Source organism: Palaemon carinicauda, unplaced genomic scaffold, assembly GCF_036898095.1.
Source record: "Palaemon carinicauda isolate YSFRI2023 unplaced genomic scaffold, ASM3689809v2 scaffold29, whole genome shotgun sequence".
NCBI lineage: Eukaryota > Metazoa > Arthropoda > Malacostraca > Decapoda > Palaemonidae > Palaemon > Palaemon carinicauda.
This window is the reverse complement of record NW_027170558.1, coordinates 362,501-385,000: the sequence shown is the minus strand read 5'-3', so window position 1 is coordinate 385,000 and position 22,500 is coordinate 362,501. Positions and strand designations below refer to the sequence as shown.

General features: G+C 43.4%; 1 long non-coding RNA gene across 1 annotated transcript in view; it reads right to left on the bottom strand.

Annotated features, from left to right (window-relative positions):
• Nucleotides 1-22,500, bottom strand: part of LOC137636403 (uncharacterized) — a 48,995-nt gene that overhangs the window by 20,391 nt on the left and 6,104 nt on the right. The window contains exon 3 of the long non-coding RNA XR_011043089.1: nt 1,059-1,429. This is a non-coding gene — a long non-coding RNA (uncharacterized lncRNA). The remainder of the gene's footprint in view (nt 1-1,058; nt 1,430-22,500) is intronic.

The following is a 22,500-nucleotide window of genomic DNA, read 5'->3' as shown; positions in this document are numbered from 1 at the left end:
AGAGTTCTATATGAGAAAGTGATTGTACCAACTGTGATGTATGGATCGGAGTTGTGGAGAATGAAAGTGATGGAGAGACAGAAATTGAATGTGTTTGAGATGAAATGTCTAAGGAGTATGGCTGGTGTATCTCGAGTAGATAGGGTTAGGAACGAAGTGGTGAGAGTGAGAACGGGTGTAAGAAATGAGTTAGCAGATAGAGTGGATATGAATGTGTTGAGGTGGTTTGGCCATGTTGAGAGAATGGAAAATGGATGTCTGCTAAAGAAGGCGATGAATGCAAGAGTTGATGGGAGAAGTACTAGAGGAAGGCCAAGGTTTGGGTGGATGGATGGAGTGAAGGAAGCTCTGGGTGATAGGAGGATAGATGTGAGCGAGGCAAGAGAGCATGCTAGAAATAGGAATGAATGGCGAGCAATTGTGACGCAGTTCCGGTAGGCCCTGCTGCTGCCTCCGATGCCTTGGATGACCGCGGAGGTAGCAGCAGTAGGGGATTCAGCATTATGAAGCTTCATCCGTGGTGGATAATGTGGGAGGGTGGGCTGTGACACCCTAGCAGTACCAGCTGAACTCGGTTGAGTCCCTTGTTAGGCTGGGAGGAACGTAGAGAGTAGAGGTCCCCTTTTTGTTTTTGTTTCTTTGTTGATGTCGGCTACCCCCAAAAATTGGGGAAAGTGCCATGGTATATGTATGTATGTATTACTGAACTAATATATTTTAATATTTCTAATTCAAATATAGTTATTTTATTTCCTTTCCGAACTTGACTGCTTCCCATCAAAGCACTTGGGATTGTAGCTTCCAGCTCTACCTAGTAGGGTTGTAGCTTAGTTTTTGTAGAAAATAATCACATTAATATCAACATATATGACCAACACTAGTCTCTCCATATAAGACTATAATACACTTCAAACCTTTCAACTCAAAAATACCTACACCAGATACTCGTTTTTTAATGAGGCTGACAGGACCACACACTTGTATAAGAAATGCAACCCATATGGAAAATATTGGTAACAACATAAGAAGTAAGGACCTGACTGACTAACTTTCCTTACCTTTGAAGCCAACAGAGTGATATGCACTTGTGCTAATCTGTGATGGCTTTGACATCAGTAACTTCTATATTTTGTGAAGATGAAACTACTTTTTGTAGACGTGGTGATGAGAACAAAGTTTCTTCGTCTTGCATTGCAGAAACCTTGGTAACTCCTCTGTACTTGAACAACAGTAGGATCCATCCTACAGAAGATATTTCTTTAGGGCAAACTTCTAAGGAGAAGCTGGTCTTTATTCATCAAGATCGTCCATAACATGCATTTAAGAGCAGCATTGTTCTCCTCAGGCTGGATGATGCGATGCTTGGTAAAGAGACGCACTATCCTTCTTTCTTGATGCTTAAATGTTCAACTTTCACTATCAATGATCACTGTAAAAGAAGAGAAATGACAAGAGGTTATCTCAAAATTGTACAGTACAATATTCATAAATATTCAAGTGAATATCAGGACACAGGCAGGACATATGAAGAGAATGGAAAGATATTAGATGGACGTTAAGAATAACACATATTGACCCTAGAGATTACAAAAGCAAGGGAATGAAGAGAAGACGATCAATTAAGAAACTAAAAAGGTGTGGGTGTTGACTGACATTTGTTTTACAGTATACACATACATATACACACATATAAACATATGGTATATATACATACATATATGTATATAAATAACATATTTATGTAATATATATATATATATATATATATATATATATATATATATATATATACACATAACATAAATATACATAACATATGTATATACATACATACATGTAATTATGTATGTATTAAATACAGTGTATATATATATATATATATATATATATATATATATATACACTTACTATGTATTAAATACAGTGTATATATATATATATATATATATATATATATATATATATATATATATATATATATATATATACACATATATACAGTATATATATATATATATATATATATATATATACATATATTTATATATACATATATACAGTATATATATACAGTGAACCCTCGCTACTTCGCGGTTCGACAATCGCGGATTCACCACTTCACGGAGTTTTTCCATAACCCATATATATATATATATCTCGCGGATTTTCCGGAAAATTCGAAAATACCGCGAAATCTGAAGACCCCCAAATACGATATTTTGTTACCTGTAATTCCATTAATACTGTAATTAGTAATATCTGCTCTTACTGATTGTTCATTGCATCACATATGATATATAATTCAGCACAGAAAGAAATAAAACACGAAAAGAGAATGTGATCATACGATAATTCAGTACGTAGTAAAATTAAATCGAACATGAAACGCAAATCAGATGCAGTCATACCATATTAGAATGGTGTGTACTGTAATGGATGTGCTTCTTTTCCATGAATCTTTAGTATGTATACGTACGTAGTACAGTACTGCATCCAATAATATTCTTTGTTGCAAAAATCACATTTCGAATAAGCGTACGAGAGAGAGAGAGAGAGAGAGAGAGAGAGAGAGAGAGAGAGAGAGAGAGAGAGAGAGAGAGAGAGAGAGAGAGAGAGAGGCGTAAAATAGCGTACGTAAAGTGTGTATTATTATTATTGTTATTATTATTATTATTGTTGTTGTTAATAAAATTATTGTTATTATTATTATCATTATTATTATTATTATTACTGTACAGTATTATTATCATTATTTATTATTATTACGGTATTGTACTTAATCTACGTACGTTCGGTATGCGCGGGGCATCTTCTATGAGTAGGTAACCAACGCATCATAGTACTGTAAGACGGGTTGTGATTGGTTCAAGCGCTGATAGATGACGAATCAGAACTCAAGTTTTGTTATCTAGCCTGTGATTGGTGTTTTGCCCGCATCTTCTACCCGCAGCATCAAAGTTCTCGCGGGGCTGGATCGTTCACTCTCCGTTACCGCGTATCGCTGAGTAGACGTTCTTAAGTTTGTGAAGTTTAATCTGTGCTGTGTGCGACCTTTTTAAGTTGAACTTTTTGTTACAGTACTGTACGTAAATCCTACTGTAATGGCTCCCAAGCGTTCTGCTTCTCTTAAGGCTGGTAGTGAGCCTAAACGCCACCGAAGGATGATGACGATAGCTGAGAAGGTTACGCTTCTCGACATGTTAAAAGATGGTAGAAGTTACGCGGCCGCTGGCCGCCATTTTGGCATCAACGAATCTACTGTTCGCTATATCAAGAAGGACGAGGCGAACATTAGGAAGACGGCTGCAATCACCTTTAGCAGATCAGCGAAGCGAGTCGTTACAACGCGTAATAAAACGATCGTACGCATGGAAGGTGCTTTAGCTGTGTGGATTGCCGACTGCCGGAAGAAGAACATAGCGTTGGATACGAACACCATCCAAACAAAGGCTTTGAGCTTATATGAGAATTTTGCTGCAAAGGAACCTAAAGACGACGACGGCAACCATGCTGAAGATGATGATGATGCAGATGATCCTCAACCAGGGACATCCACTGATTCCCAGCCTCAGAAACGTTTTTCCGCCAGCAAAGGATGGTTCGCGAAGTTTCAGAAACGCTTCGCCCTGAATAGCGTTTCCCTGCATGGGGAGTCTGCTTCCGCTGACACTGCCGCTGCTGAAACTTACGTGAACCAGACGTTCAAGAATATTATCGCCGAAGGTGGATACAAGCCGGAACAAGTCTTTAATATGGATGAGACCGGCTTGTTTTGGAAGAGAATGCCGTCGCGAACTTTCCTATTCAAAGAGGAAGCCAAAGCCTCTGGCTTTAAGGCATTCAAGGATCGCGTTACCCTCGTGATGTGTGGCAATGTTGCTGGATTTTTGTTAAAGCCGGGGCTTATTTACAAGTCGAAAAATCCTCGCGCTTTGAAAAATAAAAATAAGAATCTCCTTCCCGTGTACTGGATGCATAATCAAAAAGCATGGATTACGAAGATGCTGACCTCCAACTAGTTCCACCAGTGTTTTATCCCGCAAGTCAGTAAATATCTCTTAGAGAAGGGCTTGCCATTCAAGATCCTTCTCCTTATGGATAACGCTGGTGGACACGCAACTGACCTGTCGCATGAGGGCATTCAGGTTGAGTTCCTGCCACCCAACACCACGTCATTAATTCAACCGATGGACCAGGGGGTTATCAGGGCGTTCAAGGCCCTCTACACGAAGAATACCTTGGCAGACCTCGTTGCGTGTGTGGATGCTGCCCAAGATGACGAGGATGAAGATTTTAACTTGAAGGCGTACTGGCGGCAGTACACCATAGCCACGTGCCTGCAGAATATTCAGAAGGCACTTCAAGAGATGAAACCTGCAACCGTGAATGCGAGCTGGAAGAAGTTGTGGCCCGATATTGTTTACGACGACAAGGGATTTACTCCGTCGGAAATCCACCACTCTGCAATACGGAAATCTGTGCAGTTGGCTGCCATAATTGGAGGTGACGGGTTTGGCGACATGACGACTGAAGACGTCGACGAGTTGTTGGACTGCCATTCCCAGCCCCTAACTGACGCAGACCTCGAAGACCTGACGAAATCGGCAAGTGAGGAAGAGGGTGATACCCAGGAAGAGACCCAAGAAAATGTCGAAGAAACGGGCATAACATTAGAACGGCTTGCCAAGGCCTGCAACCACGCGAAGGAGTTGAAAGAAATGTTGCAAGAGTGGGACGAGGATATGGTTCGCTCGATGCAATTCTGCAACAAGATCGATGACATCATGACTCCCTACAGGATGCTCTTGGATCGAAAAAAGAAGCAGCGGCAACAACTTCCGATCACAATGTTCTTCCAGCCTCGCAAAAAAGAGCCAGTTCCTCCTGCTAGTACGCCTTCGGAAGAAATTGAAGTTTCCCAGGAAGAAGTTGAAGAGGTGTCCCAGGAAAAGACACCTCCGTCTGAAGAGACGTAAAATACTATCATTGGCTGCACAGTAGAACACATCATCAGCTTCATCATCATCATTTCTACTGTGCAGCAAATTCATCGCCATCACCATTCAAGTTTTTCTTCAACTTCTTTCGTGGTGAGTACAGTAACAATCTTTATTTTTTACTTTAATATTCTTACTGCCTGTTTTAGTTTAGTAATGTACGTACTGTATGCATTAAGTTAAAGGGAAGGTTTTAAAAGTCTACATGTTGTAACCTATCATATTTTTTTTGTTTAAAATTTACATTTATGTACGTAAAACAATCTCTCCCTCTCCCTCTCCCTCTCCCTCTCCCTCTTCCTCTTCCTCTTCCTCTTCCTCTTCCTCTTCCTCTTCCTCTTCCTCTTCCTCTTCCTCTTCCTCTTCCTCTTCCTCTTCCTCTTCCTCTTCCTCTTCCTCTTCCTCTTCCTCTTCCTCTTCCTCTTCCTCTTCCTCTCCCTCTCCCTCTCCCTCTTCCTCTTCCTCTTCCTCTTCCTCTTCCTCTTCCTCTCCCTCTCCCTCTCCCTCTCCCTCTCCCTCTCCCTCTCCCTCTCCCTCTCCCTCTCCCTCTTCCTCTTCCTCTTCCTCTCCCTCTCCCTCTCCCTCTCCCTCTCCCTCTCCCTCTCCCTCTCCCTCTCCCTCTCCCTCTCCCTCTCCCTCTCCCTCTCTCTCTCTCTCTCTCTCTCTCTCGTAAATTGTTTTCCTGCTTTGCTACGTACAATACTGTATAATTTATATTTGTAAGGTAACATATTTTGTAAATGCTTTTACTGTAAATACTGTATCATTATTTATCGCTATCATCATGCGCGTTAAATGCCTTGTTTGTTCTGAGCGTGGTTGTTTACTGAGCGTGGTTGTTTACTGAGCGTACACGCCGTCGTTTCAGGCGGCGTCATAAAGAAAAACATTTCATTTGGAAGTCCTAAGAAAAATACGTAAACTAAAACATTGGTAATAAACAAATCAACATACAGTACAGTACTGTATAATCAATATAATCGATGCAAAAACTAACCTATACATATATGTGTACTGTACACTAAATGAGTTTGTTTCTTCATTATGATCAGAGATGAACGTAAACAAAACATTGGTTGCCATTTTTTATCGTGCTTTTTAGGTGTTTAGGAAACGCATGATATAAAATCGCCTTTAATATTTGTGCCTGTTTTAGTTTAGGGTGCTGTAGTACATGCATTAAGTGTTCTGTACATTAAAGGGTGGTTTGTTAACAGTACTACGTACAAGGGAAGGTTTTAAAAGTCCGAATATACATGTTAAATAAATAGGTAAATATGATGTCACTACTTCGCGGATTTTCACCTATCGCGCCCGCGTCTGGAACCTATCTACCGCGATAAACGAGGGTTCACTGTATATATATATATATATATATTTATATATACATATATACAGTATATATATATATATATATATATATATATATATATATATATATATATATATATATATATATATACACATTTGAGCTTAGTCATGTCGTCCTGATGGAAGGTTCCTTTAGGTAGGCTTTCTAATGGATATTTGGCTACATTGATACTCCCAGAGAATTAACCACAGATTTCCAGAATTCTAACTCCTGGCGCGAGTATCCTTAATGTAACTTTTAAGGATATCGCATAATATCAGGGGACGTATTTCTTGATACGTCACATAGCAATCTTCACCCCAAATAAGAGTTTTCGCTTTGCGGGGGAAAAGTGGCGAAATTGAAGAGGAGCCGTTATCAAGCTTACCCGTGGATCCCCTCCCATTACTACTACGGCGTAACCATTCCTTTCGTAGTAGCTAATTAAGTACGGTGTTTCTCCCAATCGCTCTCGGTGTTGTCACTATTATAAAGGATTATTACAATGCAATCTACAGAATCTCCATCCTCTGGAAAATTGAGTATTTGACCTTTCCTGTGTAAAATCATTGGCTCCCTTCTCACAGTTAAAATAGCATAATTTCAATGCTTTGAGTGGCGCACAGCCACCAACGGAGGCGGCCATTTTGGACCGCTGTCGTACGCCATAAATGCTTCTTTTAGTTAGTAGTACGACATCCCTGGTATTTAGCTATAATGAAATTCTAGCTATTTAGGCAAATTATACTAGTGAAGATAAGATTTACACATGCAATATTTCCTCTTCTGATGAAACAATTCGATAGTATATACTACGGCCTCGGTCATTTAGCGTAGCCGAAATCCTGCCTCGAGTTGGGCTAGCCTAACTCGTTTTATTATACTTTAGTAATGTTATCCTCGTTTATCCTCTCGTATCGTTTTATTTAATTCAATTGGAGATAGTACACCTCCTAGAACTACTATCATAATTCGATACTCATCTCTTTTAGATAAATAAGGATAAATCCTTCCTTCCCTCCGAGTGCCGCCATTAGGCCCACTCTCTGCCGGTGAGTATCCTGGCTTGGAAATATGACAGTAACTCAAGAGTATTCTGTCTTGTTGCCGGCAACTCTACCGATGGGGGATTAGTCATTCCCCTGCCAGTTACACTGTTGCTGGCATGGGAAGCCCGGCTTCCCTAGTCCACACTGGAAGTGGTAGTACAGTTGCTGCCACCTTTCTCCCTTGTGGTCTAGAAGACTTGTCTTATATACGTCCATGTCTTAGGCTAGGGAATCGTTAGTCCTCAGCCGACCATGACGGCATCGGCATAGGAAACTGTGTTTCCTTGTTTTGCAGCCGAAAGTAGGAGGAATACCCGCTGCCTTCTTTCTATGCAAAATATAAGACCCTTTCCCTTCCCCCTTCTGTCCTTTAGTGACAGCCTAGCCGTCACAACCCCTGTGGCCGGTATTCTACAATCTCCCCGCTTGCCGGGCTCCTACAAAGGTGGTTAGATTGCCGCTTCGACCTTCTCCCTAACGGAAGCAAGGCTCTGGGAAAGGTTGTGCCGGCGGGAGACCCATTACAACTTTGAGTATTCTTCAGTCCTCCCTTGGACTGCCATCCACAAAAACTGTAACCACCAGTGCAGCCAGCAACAGCTATTGTGGCTGGATGGAAGCTAGAATTAATACATTCTCTCCCCTTCCATTTGAATCCACATTCTGGAAAGAAGGCAGTAGAGGCAGTAGTCCCTACAACCCTAATTATTATACTAAACTATAATAATATGGCAGTCCTCTCCATTCTTTCTCTCTCTGTCGGCTAGTGCCGTCAGGTACTAGCCTAGGCCGATAGTATACTAGCAGAACTACATTATAACATTATACAGTAGCCAGTAGTCCTGCAGTATAGCAAATACAGCATTTAGAAAACTACAGTATATAATACACAGTACTATGATTTCCAACATACTCTGTGTATCCTTTCACAGTCCATTGTTGAGACCGCTAAACAAAATGTTGAGGTGAAGCATTCCTTCAAATTTCTGATGTATCCTACATCGTCAGAACACAAAATTTTACCCAAAGGTATTAATATTTCACTTGTGGGGGAGTTAGTGCTACCATACACTGACTCCAGCTGTAAGTAATTGAGCTATTCCACCCTATATTTCCCTAATAAGGAAATTTTAAAATATTAATATTGAAGGTGGTCAAAACAATTGCCTGGACAGGAAACACAGATAGCCTATGTGTCTTTCCTGTTTCCTTTCTAGCTTACTATCCCAAGCTATAATTATAATAGTAAGAATTACTATTAATGCATGTGAAAATATTTATCAGTATGATTTACCCCATACTCATTTCACTCTTTCTTTACAGGAGGAGCCCAAGGTGAAGTGTGCAGTTATGTACTGCAACCACAAAAGTAGGGACTTTTGTGGCCACAAGATGTGCAGGTCTCATGCCCCCTGCTCCATCACAACTGAAACCCTGAGGTATTGGTTCCCGATGGGTTGCACCCTCTGCTTGGCCTTGATGTCCGAGGGTTTCGGTGATACTAAGAAGGCGGAGTCGAGGGATACTGGGAGGGAAGCACGCTTCGAAAGTGGGTAAGAGGATTCCAGAAGAACTCTCAGGGACCTTACCTACCAAGCGAAACAATGAGAAGCCTTCTGTTCCCTAAGGCAACATCCGACGCAGTTGTGCCTCTGATACAGGTCAGGCCTCCCTTCATGCAACTGAGGATTACCCTTCAAACAACTGATGATTGAGGCTGACATTAACAAGGCTTTGGAAGGCATGGATATCCATCAGGAAAGGATGTCTGAGGTGTCCTCGGACACCGAAAAGGATCTCCTTCAAGAAGACCCTGAAGAAGAGGTGGCCCAGCCACCCAAGGAAGAAGAATCCGGATCGACAGAGACGGAAGACGCCCCCATTGTCTGTAATAGCATATCAACCTGTGCCGTCAACCTCTTCCGCCCCAACCCCTCAACCAGACCCGCTGTTCTCCAAGGGCGAAGCGTTCATGGCGCAGATCTAGATGATGATGGAAACTATGCACAAGGACCAGGAAGAGATGAGAAGGGAAGTCAGGAAAGTACACCGCACAGACGCTTCTTGTAGCTCCCACAAGCGACCCAGAGTATCTGACTTATCCCAATACTCCGAAACCAACCCCTGGAGGTATGCAGAGTTCATGCCCATGATGAATGGGAAACTGTCTCGGAGAAGATGGGGGCCCTACCCCTCGACAATCTCCAATTTTGGCCGAACTTTGCGGCTTACCCAGAGTGCTTCGTCAGGTTGAAGAACGAACCTGCATCTAAGGAAAAGACGGAACCTAAGGAGGTCATGGTCTTTGACCATGACAAGGCACAGGCTCTCTTGACGAGTAGCCTGAAGAAAGCAGGATATACGAACTCGAAGGTTTCTGCTTTGAGCAAGAGGCACCCTAGCTTCCTTGCTCCTTCCTCCAGAGCTTTTCCCTGTACGATTAAAGCTCTCCACTGCATACTAAAGACAGTTGATGCGAGCAAACCATGCCCTACGCTAGAGGAATGTAAACCATTGTCTCTAGACCTGCCTATGGGCGAGAAGGACTGGAACAAGGTTCATCTAACCTTCCCAATCTCGAAACTAGATCCAGATATCGCAGGACAACAGTTCAACGAGAACCTTTCGAAGTTGTCGAAGTTACATCTACAAAGAGAACAAGAGACAAAAGAGAGACTAACCGCCTCTCTGTTTCTCCAAAACTGTGTGTGTGCAGGCATTTCAAGTACCCCAGATATTAACACAGTCCTAGACAAGATGCATATGGCTACACTAGTAAAGGACATGAACGCTTTCGTGAAGGCCAGGAGGGCCTGTAGAGAGTAGGTGTTTGCCAATGCAACGATCAAGCACGAGCCCAGGAAGTCGATTACTTCACGTATCCGGGGCAAGGACCTCTTCCCAAAGGAAGCAGTCCAAGAGATAGTTGCTAAAGCCACCACAGAGAATAGGAACCTTCTCCAAATGTGGGGCATGTCTTCCAAAAGGAAATCATCCTCCGATGCTGGTCCCCAACCCAAGAACAGGAAGACAAAGAAGCCACGAGTGCCTCATAGATCTGCGCAACATCCCACTGTTACCGTGACCACAGTGCCCCAAATGGTTGCCCAGCCGAAAACCACATTCTAGATGGTGCCTCAGCAGTTAGTAGCCCAGTCACCAGTCTTTAACCCAGGCTTTGAGAGGCATACCACTACCTTTCGCCCAAAAGGTAGAGGATCTAGAAGAGGCTCCTCAAGAAACCCCTCGAGGAGTAGAGGAAGACGGGGTCAGGGTAACAAGATGCTCCAGGTAGGAAGAAGACCTATCTACTTTCGGGATCGTTGGACCTTCGATCCCTGAGCCCACAGCCTAATCAAGAATGGACTAGGGTGGAAATGGAACAGAACTCCACCTTCCTTTCCTCAATTCTCCCAACACTCCACCCCCTTATTGGAAGAACATACAGGTAGTCACCGACTTACAATCGAGATAGGGACCAAGAGATGAGTCTTTAATCGAGTTCGCCGTATGTCGAACTACAAAAGTGAAGTTTCCGTAGATTCATTTTGATACGTTATGATTCGGCAATCATCTGGATCATATTTTGTCAATATTTTCTTACTGTCTATCATTATTCCATTTTCTTGTTTCATAGGATATCATATGCTCTATAAATGCATTATTGTATTCTATTTATCAATTTTGGAAGCATTTTACAATCGAGTACTGAAAATTTTGTTTACCTTTGGTTATGATCAGCTGATCTGAAAGTGCCGCTACCTACCGCATCAAAATATGGCGTACATACGTATGACATTATTTTTATCATTTCTTAACCTATTAGAAATATCTTCATGATGAATATTACATTAATGGCAATATGTTACAGGAAATCAGTTTCCATACAGTTCGTCTAATCATTAGGTATAATGCAAAATCGTTGTAGCTCTTTCTGTGTGTGTGTGTCCATGCTCTCTCTCTATCGCATACGGATAGTTCATTTTTAAAGCTTCATACAGTATTGTAGTTCAATATTAAGCTTTTATATTTCATTAGACATTACTGTTTAATTGTGGTTTATTAAAGAACGTTTATAATTTATTTTTCAATTTCTTGAGCATATCAATAATCAACAAATACTTTCGATTTACTTTTGGTTGGCATCAGCTGATCTCAAGGTCACGCTGCCGTATTACTATTATGAGCACATATATATAGTGCGAATAACACTGATTTATATAATTTTCTTGACATTCGAAATTTCTTCATAATGCATATTACATCAGTGCCAATATGTTATAGGGTATCACATTTTCCATACAGTTCGTTTATAAACCTTATTATTAGTTATAAAAGGAATACGCTCTCTCTCTCTCTCTCTCTCTCTCTCTGCATTTTGTTTTTAATTCAGTTGTATCTTCATATTTTTTTTTTGATAATTATTAAAAAACTCTATATATCATTATGCGATGTTTCGATTATGGGAATAGTAACGCATCGGAAGGAAATCACTTGATTTGCTTCTCGCCTTCCGCCAAAAAATATGACATCAGACTTTTTTTCTTAAATTTACGGTAAGTTGTACTAATCTTATAACTAATGATACAGACCACTAAAACACTTGATATCGTTACTGGGTGTTTCGATGATGGGAATGCTATAATAAGATTACTCAGTAACAATGAAAGGAAATCATTCGGTTTGTCAGCGCGCTGCCGCCAGATACATGACGTCACAAGTCATGTGACGTACAGTAATCTCTACGAAGAATGACTTGCAAAATATCTAAATTCATTTTCTTTGTTTCTTCCAAGAAATGAAAAGAAAATACTAAACAAACCAAAGTATTTTATTTTCATAATCTAAAAGGAAATATATTATTTTCAAGAAAATATTTGCCCTAATAGTATGTTTTCTTTAGATAAACATCAATCCATTATCAGAGATTAAAAAAGTAGCGTACAGTCAAATTTACGCTACGTAGTACTCATGACAACCGATACAGACCCTCAAAATACCTTGTATCGTTATTTAATATTTTGATAATGGAAATACTAATATTAATCGTTAGCCTATTGGAAGGAAATCACTGTATTGCCTGGAAGCTTTCCGCCAGTGATGTGACGTCACCAGACATAATATGAACTCGACAGATATTAAAACTTTTCTGAATGTATTTTTAACTGAATATAAATAAAAGAAAATACATTATTTTCAAGGAAATATTCTGAATGTATTTTTAACTGAATATAAATACAAGAAAATACATTATATTCAAGGAAATATTCGTCCTATTTCCGATAAACTTGTGACGTCCTCACCCTGAAAAAATGGTCGTAAAGTCGAATAGTCGTATGTCGCATAGGTCGTAAGTCGAGCAATACCTGTACCTTAGAACTTTTGAACAAAAAGGTCATAAGGAAAGTAAAGTCCATCAATTTCCAGGGAAGGCCCTTTTGTGTTCCCAAGAAAGACTGACAAAATTAGAGTCCTTCTAGACTTGTCTCCACTCAAGTTCATCGAGAACAACAAGTTCCGGATGTTAACTTTACACCACCTCAGGACCCTGTTACCCAAAGGGGAATTTAATAGACCTGGCAGATGGTTACTGGCACCTTCCAGTCAGCCGCCCCCTCTCCTCCTACCTAGGATTCAAGTTACAGAAGACAAAGTATGTCTTCACAGCCATGCCCTTCCGACTAAACATAGCCCCAAGGATATTCACAAAACTTGCGGACACAAGTCGTACAACAGCTATGCTTAGAAGGCATTTAGGTAGCAGCAAACCTGGAAGACTGGCTGGTGTGGGCAGCATCCAAGACTGCTTGTCTGCAGGCAGCCACGAAGGTGATCCAGTTCCTGGATCATCTGGGCTTCAAGATCGACAAGAAGTCTCGCCTCTCCCCAGCTAAGGCGTTTCAATGGTTGGGAATCCATTGGAACTTGCAGTCACACCGCTTCTCCATTCCACCAAAGAGGAGGAGAGAGATTGTGGGTTCTGTCAAGAGACTACTGAAATCCAACAAGATTTCAAGACGCCAGCAGGAAAGAGTACTGGGCTCTCTCCAGTTGGCAGCAATAACAGACCCAGTGCTGAGAGCACAACTAAAAGATGCGTCGGGAGACTGGAGAAGATAAGCATCAAACGCTAGAAGAGATCAACTGAGATCGACACCGACCTTACTGCAACACTTCTGAGGCCGTGGTCAAAGGTCAAGAACCCAGCAAGGACAATTCCCTTACAAACACCTCAACCGTCAGTAGTCATCCACACGGATGCCTCACCGGAAGGATGGGGAGGTCATTCCCATCAAAGGAAAGTACAAGCGAACTGGTCACACCAGTTCAAGACCTTTCACATCAACATTCTGGAGGCCATGGCAGTCTTCCTAATGTTGAAGAAACTATCCCTTCACAGATCAACCCACATCAACTTGGTCTTGGACAGCGAGGTGATAGTGAAATGTCTGAACCAACAAGGCTCGAGATCGCCTTACATCAATCACGTGATGCTGGCAATCTTTCGCTAGGCAAGAAAGAAAAGATGGCACTTATCAGCAGTTCACCTACAAAGGTTCCGCAATGTGACGGCGGAGGCTCTATCCAGGCGAAAGCCGATAGTCAAAGGGGTCCCTAGATGCAGACTCATTCTCCTTCATCTGGGAAAAAGTCCCAGAACTGCAGATCGACCTCTTCACAACGAACGACAACAAGAAACTACCTCGACATGCAGTCCCATACGAGGACCCTCGGGCAGAAGCGACTGACGCCATATCCCTCGATTGGAACAGATGGAATCATAACTATCTGTTCCCTCCAACAAATTTCCAACTAAAGGTCCTCAACAAGCTGAGATCCTTCATTGGGACAGCAGCAGTAGTGGCCCCCAAATGGCCCAGGAGCAATCGGTTCCCTCTAGTGATAAAACTGAGGCTGAGGCTGTTTCCTCTACTGAACCCAGTTCTATCCCAACTGGTTTAGAAGTAGACTGTCTACGCTTCATCATTGAGAACCCAAAACCTACATCTCATGATTTTCTTGCCTTAGCAGCCAAGAAAAGGTTCGGGATCTCATAAGACAATATCGAGTTTATAGAAGAATACAAGTCAAAGTCAACCAGAAGACAATATGAATTGTCTTGGAAGAAGTGGGTCTCCTTTGTCAAAGCAAACAGGCCGGCAGAAACCTCGATAGACTTCTGCCCGTTTTTCTTCATCCACCTCCATGAGCAAGGCCTGGCTTTCACCACGATAACTACGTGTAAGTGGGCTTTGACTAGACCTCTTCCAGGTGGACCTGTCTAACAAAATCTTCAACAAGATTCCAAAAACATGCGCTAGACTTGAACCAGCAACCCCTCCAAAGCCCATATCATGGTCCTTGGACAGTCTTGCACTACGCTTCGAACTTGAACAACTGAGATTGTTCCCTAAAGGATCTAACACAAAACGTGATATTCTTGTTCGCTATAGCCTCAAGGGCTAGAGTTAGTGAAATAGTGGCCTATCTAGAAACGAGGGCCATATTCAGTTCACAGGCGAGGGAGAATTGAATCTTTTTCCCCATCCTACCTTTCTCGCCAAACACAAGCTTCCTACTAAGAGGTGGGGTCCTTGGAGAATCTGTCCTCTGAAGGAAGATGTCTCTATATGTCCAGTTGAGTGTCTTAAGGTCTATCTTCGAAGAACTTCAGACTTCAAGGAAGGACAGCTCTTCATAGGCGAAACCTCAGGATCAAACTTATCCCTAAAACAACTGACGGCAAAGCTCACCTACTTTATTCGCAGAGCAGATCACAATCCTAGAAAATTTCCTCCCTCGTTGAACTTCTTTCAGCATATGGACTTTGATAGACTCCGCTCACACACTGGTTGGAAATCCTCTGGAGTCTTTTATAACATTATGCAAAGCAAGTGCATGAAATATGATATTTTAATTATAAAATAAATTTTTGAATATACTTACCCGGTGAATATATAATAGCTGCTGCTCCGGCGGCTCGACAGAAAACACACAAAAACTCGCGAGCGATCGCTATGAAGGTTGCGGGTGTGCCCACCAGCGCCAACTATCGGCCAGATACCGCATATGCATGTAAACAAGCCTCAATTCTTCTCATCCCGCTGGGTCTCTATCGGGGAGGAAGGGAGGACCTTTAATTTATATATTCACCGGGTAAGTATATTCAAAAATTTATTTTATAATTAAAATATCATTTTTAAATATTTAACTTAAGCCGGTGAATATATAATAGCTGATTCACACCCATGGTGGTGGGTAGAGACCAGAGTTAATTAAGTTTACAGCGTATATGCTTAGAGTTTTTGACAGTTATAACATAATAAAACCCAAATATATAGGTACCTGGTAAGGAAGTTGATTTAGACGATTACTCTGCCTTGTTAGTCTGTCTTCCTCACGAAGCCCAGCGATCCTCTTAGGATGCTGAAAGACTCCCAGGAGCTGAAGTATCAAGGGCTGCAACCCATACAACAGGACCTCATCAAACCCCTAATCTGGGCGCTCTCAAGAAATGACTTTGACCACCCGCCAAATCAACCAGGATGCGAAAGGCTTCTTAGCCTTCCGTACAACCCAAAAACAAGATTAAAGACATTTCAAGAGACAGATTAAAAGGATATTGGAATTAGGGTAATGTAGTGGTAGAACCCTCACCCACTACTGCACTCGCTGCAACGAATGGACCCAGTGTGTAGCAGTCCTCGTAAAGAGTCTGGACATCTTTTAAGTAAAATGACGCGAATACCGACTTGCTTCTCCAAAAGGTCGCGTCCATAATACTTTGCAGAGATCTATTTTGCTTAAAGGCCACGGAAGTTGCTATAGCTCTTACTTCGTGCGTCTTAACCTTAAGCAAACATCGGTCTTTCTCATTCAAGTAAGAATGAGCCTCTCGTATTAAAAATCTGATAAAATATGACAAAGCATTCTTTGACATAGGCAATGATGGTTTCTTAACTGAGCACCATAATGCCTCAGATCCACCTCGTAAGGACTTAGTACGAGCTAAGTAGAACTTAAGAGCTCTAACTGGACACAGCACTCTTTCAAGTTCGTTGCCTACGATCTCTGATAAGCAAGGTATATCAAAAGATTTAGGCCAAGGACGAGAAGGCAGTTCATTTTTGGCCAGGAAACCAAGTTGAAGTGAACATGTGGCTTTTTCTGTAGAAAAGCCGATGTTCTTACTGAAGGCATGAAGTTCACTGACCCTTTTAGCCGAAGCCAAGCACACAAGGAAAAGCGTCTTGAGGGTGAGATCCTTCAGGGAGGCTGAATGTAATGGCTCAAACCTGTCTGACATGAGGAACCTTAGGACCACGTCTAAGTTCCATCCAGGAGTCGCCAAACGACGTTCCTTAGAGGTCTCGAAAGACTTAAGGAGATCTTGGAGACCTTTATTGTTGGAAAGATCTAAGCCTCTATGACGAAAGACCGAAGCCAACATGCTCCTGTAGCCCTTAATCGTGGGAGCTGAGAGGGAGCGAACATTTCTCAGATGTAAAAGAAAATCTGCGATTTGGGCTACAGAGGTACTGGAAGAGGACACAGATGCTGACTTGCACCAGTCTCGAAAGACTTCCCACTTCGACTGGTATACTCTGATGGTAGAAGCTCTCCTCGCTCTTGCAATCGCACTGGCTGCCTCCTTCGAAAAGCCTCGAGCTCTTGAGAGTCTCTCGATAGTCTGAAGGCAGTCAGACGAAGAGCGGGGAGGCTTTGATGAACATTCTTTACGTGGGGCTGACGTAATAGATCTACCCTTAGAGGAAGACTTCTTGGAATGTCTACCAGCCATTGAAGTACCTCGGTGAACCACTCTCTCGCGGGCCAGAGGGGAGCAACCAACGTCAACCTTGTCCCTTCGTGAGAGGCGAACTTCTGCAGTACCTTGTTGACAATATTGAATGGTGGGAATGCATATAAGTCCAGATGCGACCAATCCAGTAGAAACGCGTCTATTTGTATTGCTTCTGGATCTGGGACTGGTGAGCAATAGATTGGTAGCCTCTTGGTCATCGAGGTGGCAAAGAGGTCTATGGTGGGTTGACCCCAAGTCGCCCAAAGACTATTGCACACGTCCTTGTGGAGGGTCCATTCCGTGGGTATCACCTGACCCCTCCGACTGAGACAGTCTGCCAAGACGTTCAAGTCCCCCTGGATAAATCTCGTTAACAGGGAGATGCCTCGATTTCTTGACCAAATGAGCAGGTCCCTTGCGATCTCGTACAGCGTGAGGGAGTGTGTGCCTCCTTGCTTGGAGATGTACGCCAAAGGTGTGGTATTGTCGGAGTTGACCTCTACCACTTTGTTTCGAAGGAGGCTTTCGAATTTCATCAAGGCCAAGTGGACTGCCAATAGCTCCTTGCCGTTGATGTGCATGCTCTTCTGACTTGAGGTCCACAGACCTGAGCATTCCCGACCGTCCAGGGTCGCACCCCAACCCAAATCCGACGCGTCTGAGAACAACACGTGGTTTGGGTTCTTGACTGCTAGGGATAGTCCCTCTCTCAGACTGATATTGCTGTTCCACCATTTCAGGCATGCCTTTACTGGTTCGGAGACCGGGATTGATACCGTCTCTAACGTCTGGTCCTTGTTCCAGTGAGAGGCTAGATGGAACTGGAGAGGCCGAAGGTGTAGTCTCCCTAGCGAGACAAACTGCTCCAGGGATGATAGAGTCCCTACGAGACTCATCCAATTCCTGACTGAACACCGTTCTCTCTTCAGCATTAGTTGGACTTTGAGCAGGGCTTGTTCTATTCGGGTGGCAGACGGAAAAGCCCGAAAAACTGGACTGCGAATCTCCATCCCTAAATATAGAATAGTCTGGGATGGGATCAGTTGGGACTTTTCTAGGTTGACCAAAAGTCCCAATTCCTTGGTCAGACCCAACGTCCAATGAAGATCCTGCAGACAACGATGACTGGACGATGCCCTGAGAAGCCAGTCGTCCAAGTATAGGGAGGCTCGGATTCCCGATAAATGGAGGAATTTTGCCACATTCCTCATGAGGCTCGTAAACACGAGAGGAGCAGGACTGAGGCCAAAGCACAGGGCCCGAAACTGGTATACCACATTCCAGAAAACAAACCTCAGAAACGGTTGGGAATCCAGGTGTATAGGAATGTGGAAGTACGCATCTCGTAGGTCGAGAGAGACCATCCAGTCTCCCTCTCTGACCGCTGCTAAGACGGACTTCGTGATCTCCATAGTGAACTTTGTTTTCGTAACAAAAACGTTGAGCGCACTGACGTCTAGCACCGGTCTCCAGCCTCCTGTATGCTTTGGAACTAGAAAGAGACGGTTGTAAAACCCCGGTGATTGAAGGTCCGAGACTTTCACCACCGCTCCCTTCTCTAGCAACAGAGACACTTCTAGGTTTAGGGCTTGTCTCTTTGACTCCTCTCTGTACCTGGGAGAGAGGTCTATGGGAGTTGTCACTAGAGGAGGTTTGCGTACAAACGGTATTTTGTACCCCTCTCTGAGCAACCGAACAGACTCTTGGTCTGCACCCCTCTTCTCCCAGGCCTGCCAGAAGCTCTTCAATCTGGCCCCTACCGCTGTCTGAGGCTGTGGGCAGTCAGACTCTGCCACGTGAGGACTTGGCTCCTCTCTTCTTACCTCTCTTTCCCTCGGCACGAGCGCTTCCCCTGCTGGGAGCTCTGCCACGAAAGGGCGGGATAAATCTGGATGCCGGAGTCTCGATCATGGGTCTTACAGCAAAGGATGTAGAAGGAGCCCCTTTGCGAGCAGAGGACGCCATCAAGTCATGGGTGTCCTTCTGCACAAGCGAAGAAGCTATATCCTTAACCAATTGTTGCGGAAACAAGGACGCTGATAAGGGAGCAAAGAGCAGTTCTGATCTCTGACAGGGAGTAACTCCTGCCGAAAGAAAAGAGCAAAGGGTTTCTCGCTTCTTTAAGACTCCCGACGTAAAGGTGGAGGCGAGCTCATTGGAGCCATTGCGGATGGCTTTATCCATACATGACATGATAAGTAAGGAAACATCTTGGTCGGCAGACGAGATTTTCCTACTTAAAGCTCCTAATGACCAGTCCAGAAAGTTAAATACTAAAAAGACCCTGTAAACGCCTTTAAGCAGATGGTCAAGGTCCGAGGAGGACCAACTAATCTTCGAGCGTCTCATGGCCAGGCGACGGGGAGAGTCTACAAGGCTTGAGAAGTCACCCTGGGCAGAGGCAGGGACTCCCAAGCCGAGAACTTCTCCCGTGTCATACCAGACGCTCGATCTAGATGCAAGCTTAGAAGGAGGGAAGGCAAAGGCCGTCTTCCCCAAACTCCTCCTGGTATCCAACCAGTCGCCTAAAAGTCGTAAAGCCCTCTTGGAAGAGCGAGAAAGCACTAGCTTAGTAAAGGCTGGCTTGGTAGCAGGTAAGCCTAGAGCAAACTCAGACGGTGGCGAACGAGGAGCAACGGCAACAAAGTGATTGGGAAAAAGATCCTTGAAAATCAACATGATCTTCCTAAAGTCTATCGAAGGAAGAACCGTCTTAGGTTCGTCTACATCTGAAGGATGATCATCATGATGAGGATCAGCAACGTCCTCATCTGAAGGATCTTCGTCCGACAACTGCTGAGTAACAAGCAAAGGGGAGACCTGCCTTGGTGGCAATGCTTGACAAGCAGAGTCCACACGCACTGGTGCATCAGTAGCAGTCCAGGACGCTACGTCATGTAACTGCTTAACAGCCTGACTGTCAACAACAACAGGAGCGGGAGGACGCTCGACGTCAACTCGAGACTGCCTTGACTGCCTAGACTGAGCAGTCAAAACAACTCTTGACTGCGGTGCTTGACGCTCAGCGTCAAAACAAGTCAACTTCGCTGGTTGGCGAACGTCCTGAACGTCAACGAGCATTAGGAAGCGGCTGAACGTCCACATGCGGCTTTAAGTCAACAAGGGACAGCATCGAGTGAGGCTCTACAAAACGTGACTGGCGTGACTTAGTAACGCCAACGTCAACAGGACGAGCAAAGGCTCGTTTGGGCGGCTGACGGCCAGGATCTCGATCAGCTAAGCGGCGAGGATCATCGTGAACCTTTTCAGCAGAATAGTCCTCCATAAGAGAGGCGAGCTTAATCTGCATGTCTTGCAGTACAACCCATTTAGGATCAACGGGAATGGGTGCGGTAAGAGACGAGGGTAACGTCTGTGACTGCAAAACCTTGCCTACACCAAGACTCTCGGAGCCTGTGTTACGTTTCTGCTTAGGCGGCGAGCAGTCTTCCGATGACTGCATAGGGTCAGAGCTGTCCCAATGGCTACAACCAGGACGCTGGACCTGTCCTGAAGGGACTGACTTTCGCTTTAAGGGCCTCGAAACCTTGCTCCACGGTTTCTTGCGCGAAAAGCCTTCGGATGACGAGGAGAAAATCGTCTCGCTCGTCTTATGGTAGGGGCGGTCTTGATGAGACACGCCTGAAACCATAGAGGGAACGTCTGTTCGCTGATCAAGGCCTCTCGAACCCATAAGTCGTACGACATTACTTCTCCCTGGGGCTTGAGAGCTTGCAAGAGGTCTCGGACTAGGCGAACGACAGGCACGAACAGAAGAACCCTCGGTCGCAACACTGATAACACTTTGCGCACTAATCACTTTCCCACGATTTTCCACTGTGGCACTCTGACACTTTAACTCTTTAACGTCAGCCATGAGTTGATTACGGTCTGTAGCTAACGACTCGACTATTTCGCCCAAAGCATGAATGGCACATAACATATCCCGCATTGATGGTTCCTGAGTGCTAGTAGAGGGTTCAGGCACAACTACTACAGGGGAAGTATTAGGTTCAGGGGCATGGGAGGAGGAAAAATCTAACGATCTAGAGGAACTTCTCCTCACCCTATCTCTCTCTAGCTTACGAGAATATTTGTCATATTCAAGCCAATCGAATTCCGAAAGGCCCACGCACTCCTCACACCGATCTCCTAATTGACAGGTTTTACCCCGACAATTAGAACACACAGTATGTGGGTCGAGAGAGGCCTTTGGAAGACGCTTATTGCAATCCCTAGCATTACACTTACGAAATCTAGGAATTGGAGAAGGGTCAGCCATTTTGAAAAAGTCAAAGAAAGTCCAAAAAACAATCCAAAGTCATCAACAATTAAATCTGTCCAAAACAGAGTTCAAGAGTTTAAGTTGAAGATAAAACTGTTGCACTGCGAAAGCTCAAACCAAAATGAAGTACTTCACCAAGTCTGTTGAAAAACTCCAGATTAACAGCGAGTAATGGTACGTCTTGTCGATCAGACCGACTGAGAAGAATTGAGGCTTGTTTACATGCATATGCGGTATCTGGCCGATAGTTGGCGCTAGTGGGCACACCCGCAACCTTCATAGCGATCGCTCGCGAGTTTTTGTGTGTTTTCTGTCGAGCCGCCGGAGCAGCAGCTATTATATATTCACCGGCTAAGTTAAATATTTAAAAAGAACACTTTGTGGTGGCGGCAAGTAGTGTTATAAAACCTGTCGTCTAGTGCTGCGATGAACAGTGAACTGTTTGGGACTTAACAGTAAACAGGGTGAACAGGTATTAGCCTCTTTGAGTGTAATACCCTAATTGAGAATCACTATGGTGATTCTCGGACTGTTCTATATAGGTGTAGAATCTAACCGATAACACCAGTGCCGTGTGAACATTCGTACACAGTGTTAAAACAAATCCAACATCTAAGTGATATCAATCTAATAATTTCAAATTCTGAGTGGCACCTATGATTTACTAACGTATATTTCTTCCCTTACAGGTTATAAATATGTAAATATACCTTGAAAATGTTGTTTATGTAAAAGATTCTATTTATAATACATTCGTTGTTATATTTATTTTTGTCTATACAAATAAATACATGAAATGTATTTGCGTCTTAATCGCCCTACATGAAATCGAATAAATTTTCCATTTTTAATTTTTCCTAAAAATAAAAATACTTCTTAATGTACCTCTGTAAGAACATCCTGGTAATCGCTAAAATTCCACCTTGTTCCTACGAATACAACCTTGACGCTTTATAGTCGGTATCGACATATTCCCTGCAGGGGGCAGGAAGCCCTAAGTTAGTTCCAAACTT